Genomic DNA, 15662 nt, shown 5'->3' with positions numbered 1-15662 from the left:
CGAACAGACGCCTACAGGCTGGTTTCCTGTAAAACTCTGTACATATACTGTAGAGCCGTTTTCAGTGATGTTAAGTTTCAAGTCAAGAAGTGAGAGAGAGCCAGAGTTGTTCAGGTGTTCTATGGTAAACTGCAGGTGAGGATTAGTATTATTTAATGTGTTGAACATTTTGATGGCTTCGTCACGGGACCATGTAAGTATGAGGATGTCATCTATGTATCTCCTGAAGAGAAGACAGAAGGTAGCAAGTGCTGAGTGCTTGTCTCTCGAGTCTATCCATGTAAGCAATCGCTAGGAGACCGGAGAGTATATATATATATATATATATATATATATATATATATATATATATATATATATATATATATATATATATATATATATATATATATATATACTAGCAAAGATACCCGTGCTTCGCACGGAGCTTTGTTGCGCACTCGGGTACCAAAATCTGTGGGCACCTTTCCAGTAAGTTGATGTTGTAAGAGCAACGATTGCATAAGGTGATTAACATTTTAACTACCTCTTGTAGTGACTGAAATTCAATCAGGAACTTCACAAAACATTTTCATCAAAAAGGAAGGTTACTTGATGTTACATAGTAAATTTTTCATTGAAGTCATTTTCAACTCTTGCTTAAATTTTATCTTGCACATTCAATACTAAAAACTTACCACAATCAGATCATGTCAGTTTTTCCTCATATCCATTTCTCGAACTTTTCACTAAAGAGCCTCAGGGTAAACTACATTTCTGCTGCTTTGATTTGGAGCCAGAATGTAGAGTTTTTCTGAACTTCCTGTCCGGCTGATGGAGACGTAGAACATACCGTGACTGAAGCAGTCTGATGTCAAGTCTACGCCAATGGTGTTAAATGTCTGACCTTGACTTTTGTTTATGCTCATTGCAAAACACACCTTCACAGGAAATTGGAGTCTCCGGAATTTAAATGGAAGTACTGAGTCCGATGGAACTAAGGGGATCCTTGGCAGTAGAACGGTTTCGCCTTTGTAGGGACCACAGGAAATGGTGGCCTCAAGTACATTGGTGTGCAATCTGGTGATAACACATCTGGTTCCGTTTGTTATTTTTGGCGGTTCCAAGGATCGAAGAATCATGATTGGCGATCCAATTTTGAGATTTAAAATGTATGGAGGCATTCCAGATATCTCCAAAGAGTTTAAAAACTCCACAGGGTAGTGAACAGCTTCATATTCATTAGTAGCTGAATCAACTGACTTGTATTGCTTTGTGTCTCCTGGAAATTCATCCATTATTGAATTGTTCAAATGATTCACATTGCTGTTTAATGGCGAAATAATAGCCCTCTCAGCAAGCCAATCCAGTGATTTTCCATTGTTTTGCAGGTCTGGGTACACTTTGTCTTTCAGTTGCTTCTGATTACCGACACATTTACCAAGCGCAGTTGGAATCTTAGTTGTGTCAGGTGAAGAAGTGATAGGAAACTGACCATTACCGATTTGGAGAAGCAATTTTGAGAAGTCTGCTGCAGCTGTGTTATCAGAGATATAGGCTCTCATATTAGTAGTCAGTCTCTTCACTATAACGTGCCTCCAGAGATAGGATTGTTTCAAACTTGCATTGACAATGTTAGCCCTTGTGCCATTTTTAACCACTGGGAGGATTTGACGGAAATCACCGCAAAATAAGGTTGGAATGCCACCCATGGGATTCTTGTTTCCTGTGATGTCTTGCAGTGTTCGGTCAATTGCTTCATAAGCACTCTTGTGCGTCATTGGGGCTTCGTCTACAATGATTGCAGAGGTGTCTCTAATTACATTTGCCAAGGCTGAGTTACCAGTAATTTTGCAAACTGGCTGATCCATTCGATGAGTATCCAAGGGTACTTTAAAAGTGCTGTGAAGAGTGCGGCCACCTTGTAGTAGAGTAGCAGCAATGCCACTGAATGCTGTTGCAAGCACTATCTTTCTCATGGATCTAATCTTTGCAAGGATCAAATTGATTACAAAAGTCTTGCCCGTACCACCTGGAGCATCAAAAAACATCATGTTTTTGTTCATTTCACCTTGTGCTTCCAACATTGCCATGAATGAATTGTAAACTTCTCTTTGAGAATCGGTCAGTTTTTCTTGCATATTTTCTGCTTGTAGGGAAGTTCTTCAAGATTATAAGTAACTTCACGTTGATACTCTCTCGCGAGTCTTTCATCTCTCCCTTGCATTGGTGCAGGTAATCCATAGCTTGCCAATGGTTGACCGCACATAAGGAGAACTTTTTCTTCAATTAGACAAAGAGTTTTATTGTAGATGTCTTCATTAAAATCTGCTTCTGGATTGTTAACTTCTTGCCTGTATCTGTGAAGAATGTCTTCAGATATTACATCACGAAAAGCCATCCAGATCTCAAGAGGATTTCTTGGCTCACAGGCTGTTAAAATTATCGCAAATAGGCTTCGCAAATTTGAAGGTGATTGAGTGGCACTTGCCTCTCCTACTGCTTGATGCAAGTGATGGTCATTTTCTAGAAGGCCTCAAGCAAGGCACGCTGCTCTGTATGTTTCAAACACCTGACCATTGTATGCTCGCAAATTTTGAAATGAAGTTGGACCAGCAACCTCATTGAGCAACAGGCGTAAGAAATAACACTCCCCTGCTTTTGGACTAATCGTGTAGATTCTCCCAATGCATGGTGCCTTCCATACATCATCATTTTCAGTACCTTCAACTTGTACCCCACGCATTCTTCTCATCCATTTCTTTGTCGATTTGTTCCAAGTGTAAAACTCAGGGACTTCTACGTATTTGAGACCCCTTGCAAAGTCATCCTCATGGCAGAGTTGAAAAAATGCTGTCAAAGTTGTGGCAGGCGGTGGATCTTGGGCTCGTTCCAGAGCAGTATCAGCTGAGAACATGACACGCTGCCCATTTTCAAGATGAACAGAAAGTTGTACAATTGGGGGGAAATGTTCATGGATGGGATGTTCCAATATCCTCCAGGCTGCCTCTGAACTGCCGACATACCTTGCATTCTGGAACTGCTGGATCTCATCCACAATGTGACTTTGTACTTGGCCTTGTTGGTTAGCTGCTCCATCAGTTCTTTGTAGTTCAAACACTGCTTGATCACATCCTTTATTCACGTATTTGAGGACATATTTGATGCTTTGGATCGAGCTGCAAATTTCTACGTTAATGTGAGCGTTGAACTGCTGAAGGAGGACCTTGTTGTACGGAACAATCCACTGGTTTGTTATTTCTTGATTAACATACCGACCATTTCTCTTCATCCTTATTGTACCAGTCTGGCCTCCATCTTCTGGTTTTCTTCGCCTGTACTTGGGGTAAGAGTCTTGGCCTTGCTTGGTACACTGAAGAAATTCTTTTGGGTATTTTTTGGAACATTTGTTGTCAATCATACATGGACAATTTGGATTAAATGGTCCACAAGGTCCATGCACCATATGTGCCATCACTTTAGCATGAAGATCAGGATCTTCCTCTTTGTCAGGGATCTCTGCAGATATGCAGAGATCCATTTTTTCTGGTAGAAGTTTGTCCTCTGGGGCCTGCCAGGTGAGGATGTGTGCATGCAGCAGTCCTCTTTTTTGATATTCAATACTGTACAGGAAAGCCCTCAACCTGCCAAATCCTCCCTTTTTAATAAATTCAAGTAACTTTTTTAGCTTCTGCCTGAAAACCCTGGCAACAATATCTGGACGATCCTGAGGGTCTTGCCCTTGAAGACAATTTTCTGTAATTTCTGTCCACTTTGGATTTGTTGTGAACATGATGAAGAGGTCGGCTCGGCCCATTCGCCGAACATATGCCATGGCATCACTTTGACGCTCAAACATGTATCGAGGGCCTCCTGTGTAAGTTGCCGGAAGTACAACTCGTTGACCAAATTGTTCTGGATTCCCATCCTCCCTAAGAATTGAATCTCTCAAGTTGCTATAATTGTCAGCTCTCAGGGTCTGTTGCTCACGCCTCAGGAACTGTAAACGTTCTGTTTCAATCTTGCAGTACACATCCACCAGCCATTGTTGAAATAGCCTTCGGTACCAGAGAAAATAGTTTCCAGGCCGAGTCATTAAATGGTACGAATAAAATTGCTGTTGGGTAACTTTTCGCCCATTGGATGCCTTCATGTAGATGTTGTAAGATGGAGAACCATAGGGGTACATTAACGGGTACATTAAAGTATCGTAGAGGGGATGTAGTTCGGAGATCCATTTTAATGTATCATTTCTAAAACGCAAGACAATATCCCGGTTAGCTGTTGGTTCATTCTCCATTAATATTCCAATCTCATACGTTGTTGTTGGAGCATTGAATCGCCGTGGATGCTCTTCTTGCGGCCTTCGGTCTTCCCTTATGACAACTTTATGTTCTACCAAGTGTTCTTCTTCAATCCTCTCCTTTGTTGTTTTCAGCTGACAAATAAAGCTGTTGTTCTCATGTAAAAATTCAGTCAGACTTTGGAGAATGTCTCTATTGAGTCTACTGTCACGTCCCCGATTATGTAGTTCCTCTTCCAGACTATCCAAGAAGTAGACTTGAATAAACTTTGCTGTTTCATCTTCAGGTGGTAAAAGACTCCCAATCTGGTGGCAAACCTGGCCTCGAATTCTAAAAGAAGGATTCCACCCATGTACTGCCGCAATTTTGTGACCAAATGATGTCATTGCAAAACAATTGTTATAACTGCGTAGATTTTGCAGAAAATCTTTAGAGATGGGACCATTGCCGGAGAGCAAATCTTGAAGCAACTGAGGCAGTGGTGGAAAGCTATCAAGCACAACTTTGCCAGAAGAACAACAACAACCAGGGGTTTCTCCTTTAAATTTTACAGCTGAGCAATGTTGACATACTTTGTCCATTTTTCCTATATCAGCTGTAGTGAGAGAGTCATTTTTGTTGTAGAGCAATCCTTTTCTATTGCAGTGTTCTATTTCATGGTGTCTCAAAGCAGTCATTCGTTGTCTAGCTGCCTCGTTTTCTGTCAATTGCTGGGGCAAAGTCATACTCTCTCTCCATGCAGCCTCTCGTTGTTGCCCTTGGTATAGGCGAAAGCTTCGTTGGGTTTCCGATTCATTCTGATGTCGTTGAGCCACTCTCAACTCACCTTGTGTACGTCTACTTACCTCATATAATTCATTCGATCGTAATATTGCTTCTCTTTCCAGTGCATATCTTTGCCTTTCTTGAATTTCATCTTGTGATGAATTTAACCGCCTTACAGCATGTCTAGTTCTGTCAGCTTCACGTTGGGTTTCTCTTTCCAAATCTGACAGTCTTGCTCTCCTTTCTCTTTGACGTATCCTGTTAAGTTCTAGACGTCTTTCTCTATCTGAATTGTTTTCATTGGAGCGAATTGCAGCAACTCTTAGTCTATTAGCTTCCAATCTTTCCATTCTTTCTTCCTCACTTTCGTTTCTACTTCGTTTGGGTGGCATAATTTCGGTTTTAAACGGAATTGTTTAACGATATTAATGATTGTAAATTAATTAAGCGTAAAGGAAATGTATACTAACTGAAATGGACGAACTATAAATAATATTTCTGAATAGTACAATTATAAACAATTATATTGTACCTATTTACTATGCCTCCCCACGGGACAGAGTTAGACACCAGGGTCGTTTTTTAACGCGGAGAAAAGGTACAAAAATAAAAATTGTCTCAGTCGTGAAGGATTTCTCCTCCACCGAAAGAGAACAAGAAAATGAAGTGCAGCATCTGAAGAACAGATACTACACTTTGATCTTGACCAAAAGGAATGAATAAAAGCGACCTACGTGTGACTCATTACTTCCGGGTGTAAACGTCACAGTCTAAAAGTAATAATTAAAAAAAAAAAGTAAATGTAAAATAAATGTAATACCAACTTAGGTTAACTAAGTAAACAGTACAATTAAAACAGTTCTATTAAAACAAATAATTACTAAGATCTAGGTAATTGTTAGTCTCATTGTTATGGTTTTAAAGAAAAAAATGTGTAAAAAAAAGTTCTGCTTTTGTGAGTACGTGTATTTCTTTTAAATTACATAACCTTTTTATTTTATTATTTATATCTCTTTTAAATTTATATATTTTGTTAGTAAACTGGAAGAAATTCAGTTGAATAAAACCTTGTTCGTGTTCTTTACGTTAAACTCATATTTTTATAAAAGGTTCATCCGGTTTAAAGAAAGCACTAAGTTTAAATAAGACTGGAAATAACTAATTCAATATATAAATAGAAAAATGAAATAAATATAAGCTTTAAGTCTTAAGATAGTAATAATCAAAATGTAATAAATTATTTGTAGTTCAAATCTATGATAAACAGGCTTTCGAAATAGGCTCGACCAGAAAGATTAAATTGGAACGAAATTATAATCTCCGTGCCATTTTCAAAACAACCCCACAAAAGTAACGATATCCTGCAGTTGGTTAAATGACAATGGTTGTAAGAAAAATGTAAAAGAAAATGCGCTTATCTGTTTATTTTGACCTGTTTTATTTAATTAAAAAAAAAATGGCTATAACTGGAAGAGAGCGTTATGTTTTGGGGGTTGTTTAAAAAATAGAATGGAAATAAAGTTAGTTCCGTTTTAATTGTGTTTAATTGCGGCAAGCGCTAACAAAATCGAAAAATCACTGTTTACATTCGAAATGTTAACTTTTATAGGTTTACAGGTTTGCTGACAAGGCTGGGGGTGTTTAATACAATTATTTTACTAAATTGATTTTTTTCATTTAAAAATAAAATTATTTCTTTTTTAATAAAGTTTTATTTTAAAATATTTGTTTTTGTTTATTTATATAAAATTACGATAGTTGAATTGTATTCTTTCAATTATATTGGCAAGTAAAATATAAAAGATTAAAACGGAACGAAATTGAAATTTCCATTACATTTTCAATACAATCCCAAAACATAAAGCTTTGCTCGCCAATGAATTGTTTTGATAATATACGTAAAGTGAAATAAATCGAATATAAAATTAAATGAAAATATATTAAATAATTGAATGTTAAATAGATTTTGTAAATAGTACAGTTGAAATGATTAGAATATTTCCAATATGTAATAAGGTCGAGGTAATTAGTTAAAGAGATTTAATATAATGTGATATGCAAATGAGCATAAGTCATTCGATATGGGGGTGGTTTGTAGACTAGTATATAAAGAAATTAGGCAAAGATTCTTATGTTTCCTATAACAGAAACATCCTAAAATGGGTTCTAATGTTTCTCTACCAGGAGAGATCTACCCTCTTACCTCCTTTATATTTCGTTGATGATGGAGAGCTGTACACACAGACAGAAACACACGAACCCTATTACTTTATAAAAATATATATATATATATATATATATATATATATATATATAATTAAATAAGTTCAAATGTATTGGACTAAAAACAGTATATTTTCAAAATTGCTCAATACATATGCAGAACTATTTAAAGGGAATTTATTAATATAAACATTAGAAGTATGCACATTAATCAACGTTTGGACAGTTTTACTCGTCTCGTCGGGAATTCAACAATGGCTTAAAATGTTAAATGAAAGTCCAGCTAATCAGACGTTTTTCTGTTGTCTACATTATTTCACTTACATTTAACGCCGTTGAGTCTCGAAAGACAATGGATACTCCCTGTAACAATGGATGCGCGTGTAATTGTTGCATAAATGTACAAGGGTCGATCCAAAAGTAAAGCCTCCTATTTTTTTATCTGTAAAAGTTGAAGAGATACGAAGACGGGAGTGATACCATTAAAAAGAGTTAACTTTTGTGCTCCAGAATTTATTTTTCTACATGGTCACCACCATTCTTAATGCACTTTGTCAACGATGAATGATAGCTGTGCACGGACGTCCGGGGTTCGCTTTGTCATACGAGGGTCATTTCAAAAGTAACACTTCTTTTTTACATTCAAATTCGAAGACAGGATTGGCACCATTAAAATTGAGCACCCATCTGTGCTCAATGGCAAGTAGGAGCTCTTCAGTCCTGATCAATAGCCTACCTAAGAGATGAAAAACTCTGACAATACAATTATTGTTCGTTGATTCTGTGGCATATTTTGCAATAATTAATGTAATCAATTGTATCAATAAGCCATTACCAATTTAAAAGCCATTACCAATTTAAACATAGAACATATAGAAGCTAGAAGTAATTGTAAGAAATAAATACTGGCAGGTGAAACAGAATACACTGAAACCACCAGTAAACGCATCAAAGCACAGAAATTAGGAGCGCGTGATTTTTGGAAAATCAACAGCAGTGTAGTAAATAATGAGCAATCAACAATTCCCCCACTACCAAACAATTATGAGGTTACTTGCACAGCAACCGATAAGGCTAACCTACTTGGCAGTCGGTTTGCCTCAAACTCCACATTAGACCCGGCACACCACTCCCTCCCTTATTTTCCTTTGCGGACAGCCGCCACACTAGATGATTTGAAAATCACCCGTTCTCAGATACATGATATCATTAAAAGACCTAGACTCCTCTAAAGCATGTGGACCCGTTCTCATCCCGACTGTGCTATTAAAAATAATGCTTCGCTGAGGTTGCTCCAGTTCTCTCCAAACTTTTCAACAAATGCCTTAACGAATCTTGCTTTCCTGAATGCTGGAAAGCCGCTTCTGTGTTACCAGTTTACAAAAACTCTGGCAAAAGAACTGACCCACTAAATCATCGCTCCATTAGCCTTCTCCCGCTTTTTGATAACATATTTGAGTCCATAATTAATCAAGCTCTACTCCATCACCTTACAGCTGCTAAAGTCTTGACCGACAAACGATACGGATTAAATCAAGCCCGTTCCACAGCAGATATCCTACCTGTAATCTCTGTGCGTATATACCGTTTACTAGACAAAACAGGGAAGGGTAGAGCGGTAGCCCTCGATATATCTAAGGCTTTTGATAGGTTATGGCACGATGGTCTTCTAAGGAAAATTAGATCTAATGGTATCAGTGGAAGAATGCATAAAGTAATTAAATCCTTCTTCAATAAGAGAAAAATCCAGGTTGTCCTCGACGGTCGTACATCTAAACAATATGATATAAATGCGGGAGTACCTCAGGAGTCTAGCCTTTGACCTTTATTATTCCTGATATTCATAAATGACTCCCCTGACAAAATTGTTTCGGAGATGGGTATATTTGCTGATGACACCACTCTCTATAACAGGCACGAGGAGAAAACAAATGAACACATATCTAGAGAAATGACAGAAACACTAGAGGATGACCTCAAATCTGTAGTGGAATGGGGACAAAAATAGATGGTCACATTCAACGCTGCCAAGACTAAGCTTGATTCCTTCAATAACTACAAGAAACCTTCTCTACCACCAATAGCAATGGTCAAGAACACATTACTCGAAAGTACTTCCTTTAAACTCCTCGGTATAACATTTACAGGGAACATAAACTGTGATAGATCCATTGAGAGCATTGCCAAGGCTGCTGCGAAGAAGGTGAGATCTCTCTACTGTGCTAGAAAACTACTTACACCTGAAAGTATCCTGTACCTGTGTAAGACCACCGTTCGCCCATGTATGGAGTACTGTTGTCATATCTGGGCTGGTGCATCTGCTGCTTGTCTCTCACTCCTGAACAGGGTTCAAAAGAGAGTTGCCAACCTAATAGGTCCTGAACTGTCATCTAGGCTTCAGCTTCTGTCTCATCGACGAAATTTTGCATCCCTCTGCTTGTTCTACAAGTACTTTAATGGTGAATGCTCTGACGAACTACAAGCACTTGTACCCCCTCAACGTGAATACCCCGACAAACCCGACAAGCAGCTAGATCCCACCCCTTCACAGTAGAGATCCCTAGGTGTAAGAAAGCCTTATACTCCAATAGTTTCTTCCCCAGAACTGCTAGACTTTGGAACTCCCTTCCAGGATTCTGCTCTCTCAACTGTACTGACATGCAGAAGTTCAAGTGTAATGTAAACAGACATCTTGCTGCTCATTTCCCTTCATAACACCCCTGCAACTTATGTCCCGATAGTATCCCTCTACTTCAAAGTGGCACTGTGCCTTGTTTGGGGTGAAAATTGAATAAAAAAGCAAAAAACACCTCATTGTGTGGATAATTCATGAATTTGCTCTACTTTCCGGCAAAAATAGTAGGTAAACTAATATTTTAATCGAATTAATGTTATCGACCTAATCTTCATAGAACACGAATAGGAACTGCACTTGCTCAATACGTCAATTGTGAGTCATGCGGCTTGGTGTGTGAGAGCAGGACATGCGGTACAGACATCGTAAACAGGGTACAACAGGGTGGTTTTAAGGTCCCTCATGCGTCGAATACGACGAGAGAATCTATCATATATATGTTTCATTAGTAAACAATTCCAATACCACAAGTATATTTATATAACATTCATATTATTTTATTGGCTGTATAGTATATCTGACATGTGTTTCGTTGACCAAACAACTCATGAGAGACTCGTATAAATCCGTAAGAAAATTTCAGGGTTTTTCTTTTATTGGAAAGGACAAAAAGTGAGAAAGGAAATAGCGTTATTTTTATTATTTTTATTATTTCAAAAAAGATGGCGAGAGTGGACCCGTAAATTCATCCGCGTCCGTTCGTCCGTTCGTCTGTACGCAATTATCTCAATAACTACGGATTTATTTTTAATTTTGCACAAACATTAAACATGATATGAGTAAAAAAAAATGTAACAGAACGGATTTTCCGAGAAAACTCCGGTTGCCCCCTAGGGGTGCCTTTTGGGTGAAAATGGCTAAAATTGACACTTTTGTGCTTATTAAAAAAATTGATGCCTTGAATTTTATAAAAATTCTGAAAAGTTGTAACTAACTGATTTCTATATAATTTTGTTTGTCTGTACTTCGAGCGAACTCTTGGGTGTGCCTCAGGGGTTCTTTTATGCCTAATAAAACACTCCATTTATGGGACTATTTTACCATATTTGTCCAAAAAATTTTGTGTATGTCTATTTAGCAGGTTTGCATGGTGCTGAACTCAAATTTAAATATTTTAAGGCCTTTGGGACTTCGGGGGCTAAAGCTAAATGGAGGGGGGGGGCAAATGATAGACTTAGTCATTTCGTTTTTTGCATAATGAAGAACTTAAATTTTTAAAAAATAACTGCACCGTTTATTCATTTTCACCAGGATTTGACATCACTGGAGACTTTTGGGACTAAATTGGTTGAGGGGGTTGGGCTAAATGATGGGGGGGGGAAATGCTGAACTTAGTCATTTTTTATGCCTCGTTCACTGTGCACTCACGAGAGTCCATGCATGATTCACTTTTTCGTTGAATCCGTGTTTAAAGTGTTGGGGTTTTTTTGGGGGGGGGGGAGGGTTTACACAGTTGTCACCACTTATCAAGGCCCGGAAGCCACTCAGGGATAAGGGGTTTTTTTCTAGAAAGATTTCTAAATAACCTATAAGTAAGGGATTTTTTTCCTCTTATGACTTTCAAAAACCTTTATTTCCTGTTCTACCTTTTGTCATTTTCAATTAAAAAAACTGCATTTTACTTATGAATTTATATGCGTCCCTGATGAGTTGTTTGGTAATTCTATACTATTCAACGAACCCGTGTAAGACGTACTACACAACCAATAAAATATGAATGTTATATAAATATACTGTGGTATTGTAATTCTTTACTAACGATATATTTGCCCTAAAAGTGCAAATCCATTTTGATTGAGCTTAATAAATATGGCAGTTTTGTTGAAAATAACTTGATTGAATACTAGCAAGTCGCTCGACGTTACCCGGTCGTAAAATACGCATAAAGATTATATTTTAATTAATGCCGATTTCTTCTTTATTATAAACAGAAATAACATAACGATATTAAACGTAACGTTAAATTCCTTTAATAAAAATGAAGTAAAAAAAAAACAGAAAAAAACTGATACATGCGCATGCGAGTATTATGGGTTTTTTTTCTAAACAGTTACCTTCTCGTAAATAAAAAATACTAGAGCTAAGATCGAAACCAAAACTTGAAGACAGTAAGTGAAGTACGATAACCATTAGGCCAGCTAGACACAATCTGTAAAAAGTCATTTCAAACCTACTTATTCTTTGTCCTTGAGTCGATTCACGCATGCGCATTCGTGAAATAGTTCAAAAACACAAGAATATAATGTCCCCCCTCCACGTACTAATTTTTCAATTTTGACCCCTTAGCAGTCCGCTTTCCGGATGAAAACGGATTAAAAAGTTTTCCACATTTGTGAATACAATTTATACCAAATTTCAACTCTGTAAACCAAAAGTTCGTTGAGTATATGGGTTGAGAAGTGACCTCACACACACATTCTCATTTTTATAGATCTATAGATCTATATATGTATAAAAGTCAGATTGCCTGTGTGTGTGTGTGTGTGTGTGTGTGTGTGTGTGTGTGTGTGTGTGTGTGTGTGTGTGTGTGTGTGTGTGTGTGTGTGTGTGTGTGTGTGTGTGTACGTATGCTTACCAAACTACTCCGTAAATCTTCAATCTACAGACTTGAGATTTGACATAAGGGGTATTGAGATTTGGAAAAATCTTTTTAATCGGTTTTCGGGCAGAAATCTCGCTGTCAAGTGGTCAAAGTTAAATGAGTTGACCTTTGAAAACTTAACTAAACTCCGCCGCCAACTTTGGGTCTGAAAACTTAAAATTTTAGATGTAGGTTACTTGTACATGGATGAAACTTTTTAATTTGATTTGAGCCCAAAACAATGGATGTTAAGGGGAGAAAATTGGGGTCAAATTCTTTAAAAAATTGTCCTCTGCGGTTTCTACCAAATTATTCATAAATTTTACATAAAGTGCATTCAGACATATAGCAAGATTTTAATAAATATTTGGGCTAAAATTTGGCTGCCAATGGGGTTAAAGTTCAAAAGATTTTACCTTTGCGGTCTCTAGCAAACTATTCTGCCAATTTGGGGTGTAAACATTTGACATGCAGCAATCTTTTTAATCAGTTTTTAGCCGAAAATTTGGCTGTCAAAGTTTTTTTTTAAAGTTGACCTTTGCAGACTCTACCAAACTCATCCGCCAATCTTGGGCCTAAACACTTAAAATTTTAGATGTAGGTTACCTGAACAAAAGTCAAACCTGTTTATATATATATATATATATATATATATATATATATATATATATATATATATATATATATATATATATATATATATGCACATAAAGTTATCAACAGTACATAGGGCCCAAGCAAAGCTGGGCTGAACTACTACTATACACTAAACGTATACATCTTTTACTATCAAAACATATCTGTATATCTCTACCTATATAAACAGATTCTATCATTTAAGCATATCTCGATGAATAAAATAGATATTTAATGCCTAATTTTTGTTTGAGCCATCTTTTTAACTAGTTTTTATATTGCAGCAAATAACTGGCCGATGTAGTCGCCATATTTTCTGTTTTATCCCTAATGCCTCTTTTTTTGTGGGAATGGGGGCTTGAACTTTCTTCACATTAACCTAAAATTCAAATAAAACGACCTTGTTTAACATCCAGCCTTCTTGGCGAGGCAATAAATAGGAACATCGAGATTTGAGACTGCATCTGAAACAGAAAGAAAGGAGAAATGTTGATCATGATAAAAGGTATATGCGATTATATATATATATATATATATATATATATATATATATATATATATATATATATATATATACGAGCAAAAGTACCCGTCGTTGACTGGGTTCAAAAACAGCCTACAGAAAATGAACTCTGATTTATGAAAGTATGATAGGTTATGAAAAGGAAAGGTTGTAAATTTGGGTTGAATTTGGGAGTATCAAATCCAAAGCAAAATATGATGAAAATAAAAATAAAATAGATAAACCCCATAATTTATTATACCATACCTGTTCACACTGAAACACTTATCACAATATTCTGTGGATCTATATTAAAAATCCTTGTTAAACTTTGTGACATATTTCAATTCTATGGAGGTCAGGCGCGAACGAACACCCCATAATTTATTATATCATATTTCTTGAAACTGAAACATAATTATCAAAGTATACTTACGCAGATAGATATGAAAAGTCTTTATTAAAGTTTGTGCCTATTTCCATTCTATGGAGGCCAGGCGCGAACGCAAACTCCACAATTTTATTATACCATCTCTATTTAAGTTAAAACATACTTATCAAAGTATTATTATGTACATCTATATCAAAAACACTTGTAAACGTTTTTTTTTTTTAATTTTTAAAATTTTTGTTTCATACTTTGTGGACTAGGCGCGAACGCAGACCCCACAATTTTAATGAACTACCGTTCTGCCAGATCAAACATACCCATTTCTGTGTCTCGATACATCGTCTATCATCATATGTAAACAGTTTTTTTTTTTAAATAGTAAACCATATAGGAGCCTATTCGTGACCAGACACACACACAGACATTCAGCTTTATGTTATATATATATATATATATATATATATATATATATATATATATATATATATATATATATATATATATATATATATATATAAAGAGAGAGAGAGAAAAAAAAAGGAGGGGAGAGAGGGGGGTGGAAAGAAAGGAAGAGATCAAAACTTCGGCTGTTAAAAAAGCGGCAATTCTATCTGACGTCATCAGAAAGAGAAAAAGTACATCAAAGAAAATGGGAGAAATGTATCAAGTTCTGCTTCTTTCTCTGCAAAGTAATCGAAACGTGAAATGCGACAAACACCAGAATAGCAGAGTCTCTTACTTCGGCGAAGGTGGGGGGGGGGGCGATTACGCATAGAGACGGAATCGCCTTTCGAATACGACACGTCGACTTCTTTAGAGTTGCTGGCATGGTTGTTGTTATTGCTGTTGTTGTTATTCCTCAGGATTTTGTTAGCATTTGTTTCTGCGATATCTTTATATTAAGATTTTTTTTTTCTAGAAGGCTATCGGGTACTTGCGAACGGGTCTAAGGTTGCCTAAGTGAAAGTGTTTCTTTGGAAAGACGTAAATTCGAACTTGGCAAACACATGTTGTCAGTCTTTGTCATTAACCACTTAGCTACGGTTGATGGTGTTCCTATTCATTTGTCTCTCCATGAGGGCAGAGTTAGACACAAGATCTGTTTTTAAAAATCCAGCTCCCCAGAAAGGGGCAGTCTGGATACGGACAAAAATAAAATTTGTCTTAGTCATGAAAGATTTCTCCTCTACTGACCGAGGACAGAAAAGATGAAATGTAGCATCACAACAGATACTACACTATGGTGTTGCTATGATTATTAGATGTGTTGTCTAACAATTTTAAACGAAATACAAAAGATAATAAAGAAAAAATTGCTCTATGCTAAAGTTTGAATTTTACTTAAAAATACATGTTAAAAACGAATCAGCGTCAACAATAAGATAAAATGCTAAACTATTGAACTTATCATTATGAATTATAGAATATATATTTTAGGCAGCGGGGTGAGTAATGTGAGAACATTGTTTATTTAAAATCAAAACAAAACAACAAAAGATACTACTTCCGAGAAAGCCACCGAAACCCTAAAGAAAAAATATTAAAATTTAAAACTAACATTATATTTTGGCTCATACCCTTCCTGTGATGAGTATTCTACTAGTATATATATACACACACATATATATATATATATATATATATAT

The 15662-nt window shown here is 36.5% G+C and overlaps 1 long non-coding RNA gene across 1 annotated transcript in view; it reads right to left on the bottom strand.

Moving 5' to 3' along the window:
• Positions 1–13210: 13210 nt before the first annotated feature.
• The window catches only part of LOC145241314 (uncharacterized), a 41336-nt gene continuing 38884 nt past the window's right edge, over positions 13211–15662 (bottom strand). The window contains exon 2 of the long non-coding RNA XR_013862538.1: positions 13211–13587. This is a non-coding gene — a long non-coding RNA (uncharacterized LOC145241314). The remainder of the gene's footprint in view (positions 13588–15662) is intronic.

This window comes from Euprymna scolopes, chromosome 20 (assembly GCF_053919585.1).
Source record: "Euprymna scolopes isolate OS-2025 chromosome 20, ASM5391958v1, whole genome shotgun sequence".
Lineage (NCBI taxonomy): Eukaryota > Metazoa > Mollusca > Cephalopoda > Sepiida > Sepiolidae > Euprymna > Euprymna scolopes.
Note: the sequence above shows the minus strand (reverse complement) of the source record. Positions and strands in the feature narration are given on the sequence as shown.